We start from the raw sequence: 10696 nt of genomic DNA, 5'->3' as shown, positions 1-10696 counted from the left end.
TCAATCTGCCCCTACCCACGGTCCTACCCTGTTCAGACGGTGCTAGCGGACTAACTAGCCTCACACACTGATGCTCATGAAGGGGGTTAGTGCAATCTTATTGCCTGTCCGAGGTGGGGCATTTCTTCAGTTCCTATTCCAAAAAATGGACCTCTAGCAATGTCATTTCAGAAACCCCAACAGACTTTGCACAAATGCAAAGACTCTAGCAGGCTGCTAAGCCCTTTGGAGCAGTACAAGGGAAAAAGTGATACCATCTCTTTTAAATTTGAAATTTTCTCAAATTAGATGAAGAATATGGAATTCATCCAATGCCTGGGATGGCAAAGCTGTAAGAGGCTGTTTAATGGAGCCAACCCATTTCAGAGATGAGGGAATGGAGATCTCCAATTGGAAGGCATCAGCAGGAAACCCACAGCATTGGTTTGTCCTAACCTCTGAACGTTGCAAAATACTTTGGAAATGGACAGAATGGTGCTGATAACTTTGTCATCATTATTATTCTGCTAATTATGTTCCAGGGAGCCTTTCTCCATCTCCTTCAACTACATTTCATGGCTCAAAACTCACTTGGCTTTTAGAGTCATGTCCCTAGAGCATGAGTAGATATAATCCTACAGATCTGCATTTTGACTCAAACCCTCCAGGATACCCCACCCTCAAAAGGAGAGGTGATGTGACTTGGGAAAACGTGAATAGGTCTAAGCACTCGTCCCTGACACCAACCACCGAGCAGGCCGTTCGTGTCGTATTTACCCAGGACGTGTAAGAAGACATGTACTTGCTCAAAAGCAACAGAGATAGAGGGAAAGCCTCTTTACTTGCCTTTCCCTGGGGCTCAGGTTCAGTTTGGGTGCTGTGCTTTCAAAGGACTGTGGTTACCTTAGAGAATTTTGTTCTTCCAAATAAAGAAGGAAGGATCCCATGTTCTAGAGTCTGAGTGATGGTGACACCCGTGAAGCAGCAGATTAAATATTCTTGCGATTCCATAAGCAGAAAACAAACTGCTCGATGAATGACAGGCGCTGCACAGATGCCACCTATTAAATAATTAAAATAAAGTAGAAATTAAAAATAAACAGTGGGAAATGATTTGAAACACACACAACCAAAGGAAGCAGAAAGAGTAACTTGGGAATGAAGAAGTGAGTAAAATTAGATCTGACTTACTTTTAAATTCAATTGCATCGAGATTAACTGGCTGCCTTTCTCCCATTGTCAGCATGAAATACATAATACCTTCAACTGAGAAATCCTAGCAGCAAGCGCAAAACTACTGCAGCTGCCATGGCGCCTCTCTTGATGGGCAGGGAAGAGCCCAGATTTTGCTGATTAGGACAAGACGGGCAGACATAAAGTAAGATACAGTGAAAGGAAAAATGAAAACAATTTGTAACAGTCAGCAAATGCTATGTAATGAATAATCACAGACTCTTAGTAACACAACAATAAACATTTACTTTTCTCCTATTTGTGGGTCAGTTGTGAATTTGCTGATCTATCCTGGGCTTGTCTAGAGGCTCTGCTTCAAGCTGCAGATTGGGTTGGGATTGGTGTATCTCAACTGATGTCCATGCTTGGGTCCATTCCACATGTACTTATTCTGGAAAACAGGATGAAAGAGCAAAAGGAATGAAGAGGAAGCTTCATTCGTGGTAATGACAGAAATCTCATGAAGGCAGGTGGAAACACATAAAACCTCTGAAACCTTAAGCTAGAACTGACACACTACCATGCTTATCTTCCTCCCATTAACCAAGTGCCATAGTCAAGATGTACACTGCACCCCCTCCACTAACTGGTACCACAAAGTCCCATTGGCATAGGTTGTGGATATGGAATGCCAATGCAGGAGATCAGGAAGAACTGCAAACAGTAATTCATTCTACCACAGGTTTGATTTAAAATGGTACTTTTCAAAGCAAATTGTTTCTCGGGTCCTTCAGAATGACTTGGGAAATAATGGCCCACAAGCTACATTTAGCCCGTCACCTGTTTTTTATGTTCTGCGAACTGAAAATGGTTTTTATATTTTAAATGATGGAGGAGGGAAAAACAGTCAAAAGAATAATGATTTGGGAGGGTAATTATTAAAATTATAGGACACTCAAATATCAAATTCAAACACTACTCAAATAGTGTTTATAAATAAAGTTTTATTAAGACATAGCCACATTCATTTGTTTATGGATTAGCTAAGCTGCTTTTACAATACAGTGGCTGAGTTGAGTAGTTACAACAGACACCATGTGGCCTGCAAGGTCTAAACTATTTACTATCTGACCCTTTAAAGAAAAGAAAGAAATACTGTCATTTGCAACAACATCGATGACCTGAAGAGTATAAAGCTAAGTGAAATAAACCAGTCAGAGAAAGACAAATCCCACATGGTTTCACTCATATATGAAATTTAACAAACAAATGAACAAACAAAGAAAAAAAGAGACAAAAAAACAGACTTTTAAATATAGAGAACAAACTGGTGGTTGCCAGAGGGGAGGTGGGTGAAATGTATACCTGAAACTAATATAACACTGTATGTTAATTATATTTCAATTAAAAAAAAATGTTTGCTGACCCTGGTCTAGACCACTGTTGGCCAATAGAAAAATAATGTGAGCCATATATATAACTTTACACTTTCTAGTATGGACACTGTGATAGTGTGATTTAAAATAAGAAATCTATATATTCGGTCTTCATCCCATTTCTGGCACAGAGCTTCTAAAACTCTTGGAATTTTTACCAGGTGTTATACAGAAGTGTTGAATCACTATATTGTACACCTGAAACTAATACTGCACTGTATGTTAACTAACTGGAAGATCAGTAAAAACTTTAAGAAAAAAATAATTTTTTTTGCAATTTTCTAAGTGATAAGAGCGATGAAGATGTCTTGATATTCAGAACCAGCCCCTTTCAACCACGGTTGAGAGTATGTTAATGAGGTGACATTTGGACTGCACCTAAAGATGGAGGCTAGCTGGGAGGGGAACTAACCCTGTGATTAGAGAGCTGGAATTTTCAGTCTCATCTCCTTGACCTCCAGGGAGAGGGTCGGGGCTGGAGATTGAATCAACTGCCAATAGCCAATGATTTAATCAACCATGCCTATGTAATGAAGTCTCCCTAAAAACCCAAAGAACGGGGTTCACATGGAGAACACACGGAGATTTGGGGAGAGTGGTGCTCTAAGAGAGCATGGAAGCTTCACACCTTTTCCCACATACCTCGCCTTAGGTGTCTCTTCAATCTGCGTGATCCTGAGTCACAGCCTTTTGTAATAAAGTGGCAATCTGGGGCGCCTGGGCAGTCCAGTTGGTTAAGCGTCTGCCTTCAGCTCAGGTCACAATCCCAGGGTCCTGAGATCGAGGCCCGTGTTGGACTCCCTGCTCAGTGGGGAGTCTCCTTCTCCCTCTCCCTCTGCCTGCCATTCCCCCTGCCTGAACTCCCTCTCTGTCAAATAAATAAAATCTTTAAAAAAAAAAAAAAAAACCACTGGCAATCTTGTAAGCAAAATGTTTCTCTGAGTTCAGTGAGCCACTCTAGAAAATTAATCACATCCAAGGAGGGAATGGTGGGAACCTCCTATCTACAGCCAGTCAGTGAGAAGCACAGGTGACCAGCTAGACTTGGGATGGGCATCTGAAGTGGGGGCAGTCATGTGGGACTGAGCCCTTGACCTGGGGGATCTGGTGCTATTTCTAGGCAGACAGTGTCAGAACTGAGTTAAATATGTGGAACACCCAGATGGTGTCAGAGAATTGTCTGGTGGTGTGGAGAAACCACCCACACTGAAATTGGTGTCGGAATTCTACACATTAAAAAAGTAAAAAGAAACAGGTAAAATTAATTGTAATAATCTATCTAATCAAATATATCTAAAATAGTACATTATGAAAAAATTAATGAGATATTTTACATTTCTTTTTCACACTGAGTCTATAAAATCTGATGTGTATTTTATACTTACAGCACATCTCATTTCAGACTAATCACATTTCAAGTGATCAATAGCCATCTGTGGCCGATGGAAACCGTACAGGAAAGCAAATATGTAGACCACTTTTATCTCCCCTTTGAGAAGCTGAATCCTTTTTTTTTTCTAAATCTCTTCTTAAATCAACATTTTCCAAATAATCTCTTATCTTGAATGACTATAGAATATATATCTCTAACCAACATTATGCTATCTTGTGCCTTGAGAAGAGCCCTACCCAACAGCAGATGCTCAAAATTGTTTTTTGGATAAATAAATACATGAATGAATGAGGTACTCATCCATATCATGTTTCTGGACTCATTCTCTGGTTTCTCCTTGTGTTTGATTCCTGTCCCTCTAATTAAACAGTCTGCTCCTTAAGTATGACGACCAGGTATTAAACCAACCCTCCTGCAGATAACAATTATAAACTAGAAAATATTTTGAAGACCGCTACATGAAGGTATAAAGAACAAGAAAAAATGTGAAGGAAGACTACCATTGGAAGGGAGGAATGGCACTGGGTTAATTCTCCACTTTTACATTTTTTTACCTGAAGGCAGGGGTGCCCCTAGTTGCTGGAAAAGGGGGGAAAGTAACCCTAAAGGAAATGAGATAAGGAAGGGGAGCCCCATGTATTACATATAAATTGTACCCAAATCTCTGGCTGTCCCCTAAACAACATATGTGTAGGACAGACATGAAGAAGGCCAGCTGAGACTCGAACGGGTACAGTCATGTTGCTGCCTATACAAGTGGAGACAGAGTTTAAAGTTTTAGTTCAGTGAAGTTAAACTTCCTACCTAAAAAAAAAAAAAAATCTGAGGAATTAAACAGAATAATCCAGAGTGTCTACAATGTATCATTTAGAAAATCCTGGATACAATCCAAAAAGACTTCAATCCTCCATATCTTCCTGGATAACTCCTTCAGGATCAGTGAAAATATCAGTTTTATTAAGAAGTGATTCCTGCCCTCATTTTTAATCACTCCCTCCTTTGCCCAATCTCTGAACCTAGGGCATTCTGCTTTGTCATGGTATATATCACAATTTAGAATAATTTATTTCTTCATTAATTCTATCCTTCATTACACTATGAGCTGTATGAAGGCATAAACGTGACCTAGTCCCTCTTGACATCCCCAGTTCTAAGCCCCATAGTAATTGTCCAGTACATGTGTGTCGTGCATGGAGGGAGAGAAGGAAGAAGAGAGACATTTTTTTTCCTGAAAATTAAAGGTCTAAACAATTTTGTAAAATCCTTTTGACTCAGATGTGAACCTTCCCTAATTCTCACAAAATTAGAGTTTTGGGTAACACTAATAGTTCACATTTCTAGAACATTTATAATTTACACAGCACTGAACATAATTCTACTGAATCCTTTCGACAACCCAATTATGTATTACTACCCCAATATTACAGATGAGAAATCTAATTATCAAAACTATTGATTTATCCAAGATCTCTGGCATATGACTAAAAATGAACAGAACTTTGACCCGAACCTAGGTCTTTGGGTTTAAGTTTTGTTTTGGATTGCTTTTACAACACAGAACATCATCTGAGGATAAATTAAGCTCACTCCCTCCTAATGTGGGTAGAACCTTAGTGCTTCTCTCCCATAGATATGCCAGCCATCATCAGCCCTGAATTCTCTACCATGACCTACTAGGTGTGCAGGGCGTGGAAGCTTCCAGAGGCCCAGGCACTACCAGCTCTTGCCCTAAATCCACGATCCCAGCATAGGACCTGGCTCCCTCCACTCATAGGGCTAGTACTGTCCCCTGGCTTCGCTGTGCAGAGGTGACTGTTAATTTTCCTCTGATTCTTTCTACTACTCAGCTCCACATCTGACATGCTTGCAAAAGGAGGCTTCATGGAGGATGGAATGTGAGAGGAGCTTTCACAGACAGTTAGGTGGATACACAGAGGGGAATGTACCAAGTGTTTGATCCAGGAAGATTCTGTACAACAAAGCTGCAAGGGAGGAAAGTCCATAGTTTACTCGCAGAGTTTAAAGAAGTCACACTCCTCCAGTGCCGTCCATGTTGCAGCAAATGTTGAGAATTCGTTCTTTCTGATAGCTGAGTAATATTCCATTGTATATATGGACCACAGCTTCTTAATCCAGTCATCTGTTGAAGGGCATCTCGGCTCCTTCCACGATTTAGCTATTGTGGACAATGCTGCTATGAACATTGGGGTGCATATGGTCCTTCTCTTCACTACGTCTGTATCTTTGGGGTAAACACCCAGTAGTGCAATGGCTGGGTCATAGGGTAGTTCAATTTTTAACTTTTTAAGGGACCTCCACACTGTTTTCCAGAGTGGCTGTACCAACTTGCATTCCCACCAACAATGTAGGAGGGATCCCCTTTCTCCACANATGAAACATGAGAGACTATGGACTATGAGAAACAAACTGAGGGCCTCAGAGGGGAGGGGGTGGGGGAATGGGATAGACTGGTGATGGGTAGTAAGGAGGGCACGTATTGCATGGTGCACTGGGTGTTATGCGCAACTAATGAAGCATCAAACTTTGAATCGGAATCCAGGGATGTACTGTATGGTGACCAACATAATATAATAAAAAAAAATCATTAAAAAAAAAAAAAAAAGAAGTCGCACTACCACCACCACCTCTTCTGTAGCCTCTCTCCTTCCAACCACATCTTCCATTACCTTGGACACGAACCTGAACATGACATCAGACAGATAGCTCTGGGGGACAAGGACAACATCTCCAGCTACGGACACAAAGTCAGAGCAAGTGCCTGAGACCATCCAGTCGGCTTTACAACCCACCCCCGGCAAGGAGCTGCTGCCGCACCTGGACGTACACATGCTTGCTCCGCGGGGCTCTATCCCAAAAGGAGCCCCAAAACTTCGCAGAGCATCTTGAAAGGGCCAGTTGTTTTAGGAAAATGCCTTTCTGGGCACTGGGACCTGCCTCCATCAGAATCACTGTCGACAATTTTAAAAAAAAATTTCCTCCTATGGTAATTCTGATTCCCTATTTAGAGAATGGGTCTTTAAAAGAACATAACTCCCAGGCTCTCTACCAGAGTCAGGCTCAATTGCAATTACCTAGGCAAGGCTGGTTGGGAATCCCAGAACTGGAGTATCCTATTTGCCAGTCTTGACCTCCAGCTGGCCCCTCCGCCGGTCTCCCCTAGCTCTGCTCCCTGCAGCCACCAAAGCTTTCAGCGCTTCCTCCTCAATGCACCTGCTCAATGTTTGAAAAATAAAAGGCTTCATCTTCCCTAAGTCTTTTCTTTTTAAGACTAAAAGGAACATCACAGCAAGAAAAAGAATGATTTGCCTGCTAGGAGCCTCCAGAAATTAGTCTCAAAATAGTATTTGCTGCAGGGATTTTTTTTTTATTATTATTCAGAAACAAAGTGTGGAAAGTGTAGAGAAAACTCAAACTGATTTGTATCTCGTATGTATCAATGTATTCAAAATGCTGAGGAATTGTGTGTGTGTTTGTGTGTTTCAGTGTCAATTTTGTTTTGGCAAGTGACCCTGTGGAAAACAAAAGAAGAGGTGGTTCAGGCAGATCCATGAATTGCCCCCGAGTGAGGCCTCATTTGAAAGGTCTGGACTCCTGCCTCTTCTCAGCAGGGAAGCGAAGGGGCCCCATCCTTCAGAGGCAGCCTTCCAGGCAGAGCCACCATGGTAGGGCAAGGGGAGACATCCAGCCTCCTCGTCAGGGTTGGGCTCTAGATATGGGAAAAGGGACCATCTGTAGATTCATGTCCTGGGAACCTAACTGGAGTGGAAAGCTGAGAAGGACAGCCAGAGGCTGCAGTGTGCCCACACACCCCTCAGTCAGAGCCCGGGCACATGAGAATTAGCCAGTTCGGGGAAGAAAGACTTAAAAGGCATCGCTGCCTGGAGGCAGTGGTACAACATTAAAGACAGGAGCTCACACCTTGGACTGGATTCATCTTTCCCCTGGTCAACCGTCGGGCCGGTTGGTCGCAACAGAGTAACAGCAGGGGCAGGTTTCCCCCGTGGGCATCCCCGTCATGTGCTGATCTCATTTCTTCACAAGTCTGATGTTTAGCAGGGACTTAACACCAGATGCTGGAAAAATAAAGAAGGGTGTTAAGATAAATCATCAAACACAACTAATGTTTATTTACCCTCGGTGGAGACAGTCAGTACAAAACTGCTGGCATCTCAAAATTGTGTTACTGCCTGAGGGGGCGGGGGGGAATAGGCCAAGAATTCCTGCAGTGAATATGTACTCTCCACATAATATTTTCAGTCCTTAGACTCTTTTTCATGCTTTCTTCCAACTTTAGTGTCAGAAAAGCCAATTCTATAGACAAGTTAGCTACTATTACAGTAGCTCCCCCCTTATCCGTGGGGGACATGTTCCCAGATCCCCAGTGGATGCCTGAAACCACAGGTAGTAAGGAACCCTATATATACTATATTGTTTCCATATATACATACCTACTATAAAGTTTAATTTATAAATTAGGCACAGTAAGGGATTAACAATAACTGGTAATAAAATTAAAAACTGTAACAATATATTGTAATAAAAGTTATGTAAATGTGGCCTCTCTCTCTCTCAAAATATCTTGCACTGTACTGACCCTTCCTCTTGTGATGACGTGAGATGATCAAATGCCTCCGTGATGAGAGGAAGTGAGGAGAATGACGTAAGCATTGTGATGGCGCATCTAGCTACTATCAACTTTATGAAGGAGGATCATCTGTTTCCAGCCTGGGGTTGACTGGGATTGACTGTGAGTAACTGAAACTATAGAAAGCAAAATCGCAGATAAGGGGACACAACTGCATTCCATTTTACGGATAAGAAAGTCGAGGTCCAAAATTTGTATCACTACCAAACATGGCGGAGGTAGAAAGTAACAGCTGGGACTCAGACTTCTCGTCCCTGCCTTCTAGTCCAAGCTCTTCTCAAAAGATGACCTTCTCCACGGAGGCTAAAGGGACTACACACCAGGGCACTCTGGGATCCAGGAGCCTCATGCCCTCCCCACTCAAGAATGCCCATTCTAAAAGTATTACCTTTCCTGTGGTTAGCTTGCTTTGTTTCTGAGAACTGCCTGGGGTCATAGCCTCAATGGATAAGCAAAATCCTAAAGAGAGAGAAGCTGGCACCTTCTCTTACCATCCGCAAATCTCATCCACGATGTCTGGATTTGTAGGCTCAACAACAGGACTTACACATTAAGAGGGCTTCCCCTCTGCAGTCAGGGGCAAGGGCTACTGCCACCCACAAGGATGGGGGGAGGAGACAGAGGCTCTGCAACCCAGGAATATTTTACAAGCAAGACTGGGATGGGAAGGAAGCAGTGCCAGCTTAGGAAACTACTAAAAGGAGAGGTCACAAATGAAAACAATCAAGGAAGGAGCTCAACCCCATCACACCCCACCTGACTCTGGGGAAAACAGAGATGAGCATGCGTTAAAGCTTCTCTAGCTGTATGCCTTCCCCATGGCTGTCAATTTTGACCTGATTCCTGCAATTACTTAGTGCACATCTCAGGGTTAAACCAAGAGTGGGGAGAGGGAGGAAGAAGGATGTTGTGGCATGGAAGCTGGAAGGGGGAACCAGGGTGGGCTGGAGAACAGATGGAGTCAGCCAAGGAGATCCTGAATCACACACTCGTTACTAGCCAATATATTGACCTTGTATAAATCATAAAGAAATGGCTCTTGCTTTCTCAAGACACTTTATGGCCATCTGCTGGAAAATTGTCATAATGGTGATATAAACTTGGGATGACTGGGAACATGAATGGTGCTTCTTGGCTCATTCAGGCACGGCTAACAACCACGTGGGCCTTTTACCACTGCATTAGTCAGAGGTATGGCACAGCTGTGTCATCCATCGGGGGCAGCACCCAGAATCTGGGAAAGCTCAGCCTTCCCCCTTAGGGTCTCCTCCAGTCCTCACTCAGACAAGGACATCTCGTCCCACAACAAAGGGGAGAGGTATATGATGACAGTGAGTCAAGGAATCCTGATGTCATCCTCCCAACTACATTAGTTCTTGTCAGCCTCTCCCTCTCTCCAGCCTAGGCTGCTGTATCAGGCACTTGCCTCTAGGTTCACTCTGACGTTCCAGCCTCCATTGCAAAGGCAGAGCGAGAGACAGGTTCAGAGAAGCCATATACAGGACCCAACCAATTACACCGCAGGCCTCCAGCCCACAGGCACCTGCCAACAGACACATGTGCGGTCCTACAAATGCATCCAAAACAGAAACACACCACTCAGACACCAACAGCACACAGGCAGGTGCATACAACACATGTCTGCACAGGTGAGTTAGAGTAACACAAGATCCATTTACCAAGCTTCTTTGACATGCCAGCCTCTGTACTGGGCGACTTATAGGCATCACCTCATTATCCTCCCACCCATCCCACCACTGAGCCCCACTTCACAGATAAGGAGGCTGGAAAAGACTAAGTGACTTACCGAAGATCACACCCATGCTAAGCATCAGAGCAAGGTCTCAAAGTGCCTGCCCCCAAAGCCCATGTCCTTTCAATTAGACCATGATTCCATATATAAATATGCATGTACACACATGTGACATATATAACATATGTATAATAATGATAATAGGTCATGGTAATATCATGACGATGTAGAACGGTGATATAACATAATGATAATGATGATGATGGTCATAATAACAGCTCACTTTCTAAGGTCCT

The 10696-nt window shown here is 42.9% G+C and overlaps 1 long non-coding RNA gene across 1 annotated transcript; it reads right to left on the bottom strand.

The window, feature by feature from the left end:
- Window positions 1-1304: 1304 nt before the first annotated feature.
- On the bottom strand, window positions 1305-8054 carry LOC109491017. The gene is made up of 3 exons (XR_002144398.2): window positions 7921-8054; window positions 1461-1603; window positions 1305-1328 (listed from the first exon to the last, which is right to left on the bottom strand). It is a non-coding gene; the product is annotated as an uncharacterized LOC109491017 (long non-coding RNA).
- Window positions 8055-10696: the final 2642 nt, after the last annotated feature.

The sequence above is a fragment of the Ailuropoda melanoleuca genome, chromosome 4, assembly GCF_002007445.2.
Source record: "Ailuropoda melanoleuca isolate Jingjing chromosome 4, ASM200744v2, whole genome shotgun sequence".
In the NCBI taxonomy this organism is placed as follows: Eukaryota; Metazoa; Chordata; class Mammalia; order Carnivora; family Ursidae; genus Ailuropoda; species Ailuropoda melanoleuca.
Note: the sequence above shows the minus strand (reverse complement) of the source record. Positions and strands in the feature narration are given on the sequence as shown.